General features: G+C 46.2%; 1 non-coding gene across 1 annotated transcript; it reads left to right on the top strand.

Moving 5' to 3' along the window:
* The first annotated feature begins 384 nt into the window (after positions 1 to 384).
* On the top strand, positions 385 to 486 carry LOC111815416. Its single transcript, XR_002820107.1, has one exon. It is a non-coding gene; the product is annotated as a small nucleolar RNA U13 (small nucleolar RNA).
* Positions 487 to 839: the final 353 nt, after the last annotated feature.

Genomic DNA, 839 nt, shown 5'->3' with positions numbered 1-839 from the left:
TACAGAGGGAACTGTGACCCAGAGAACTGAAGTCTCCTACCCAGTGTCATCCAACAGCAATGCAATAGGCAGACATTTCGTGCAGTAGGGCTTCAGTCATACTATGTTTGTATGATATAAGACAGTGCACAGAATAAATATTTGGGAACATGCATCATAATATTTATGCTATGTTCAAAACCAATTTCCCTTTATCCTAAGAAGGCAGGGGAAATGTAGGACCATTTGAATCTCCTTTGTCAGTATTCTTTTTACCTGCCAAAAAAAATTAGCAGATTGTGTGGGCAGATGCACTTCTCCACATAAATACCACCTATTATCCCCAGATAAATGGTCCACTGCTCAGTTTGAGAGACTATCTTCTGTAAGGAAACAAAAGGCTGAATCCTTCTGTGGTACCCAAGCATGACGAGGGGGTTTTCATGCTATTCTGAGATGTATTTCCCAACAAACTGCCTACAATGCCTGCACATCAGCCGTCTGACTTGGACTTGGGGGAGAAAAAGAAAAAGGTTTTGAGTGAAAGGCCAATTCTTGCTTCATAACAGCTACAGGAAGCACAGCCAGAGGGCAAGTGGTTGATGGCGAGAAGGCCTGAGGAGATCAGCAGGGTAGTGGTTAGGAAAGAGTGCTGTGTTCTCACTTCATGCCAAGCCCTGGGGCTGCAAGTGAGATATTCCTAAGGGCCTGCAGATCTTGGTGGGCTCTGCCCATGAAAAGGTATCATAGGGGCTGGTGAGATGGCTCAGTGGTCTAAAGCACCTACTTAGAACAAGCTAAGCTAAGCAAAGCGTAGGGACCGCGGTTCAATCCCCCAGCACCGCATGCCAGCCAGCCCC

The sequence above is a fragment of the Octodon degus genome, unplaced genomic scaffold, assembly GCF_000260255.1.
Source record: "Octodon degus isolate 3935 unplaced genomic scaffold, OctDeg1.0 scaffold00015, whole genome shotgun sequence".
NCBI classification, from domain to species: domain Eukaryota; kingdom Metazoa; phylum Chordata; class Mammalia; order Rodentia; family Octodontidae; genus Octodon; species Octodon degus.
Note: the sequence above shows the minus strand (reverse complement) of the source record. Positions and strands in the feature narration are given on the sequence as shown.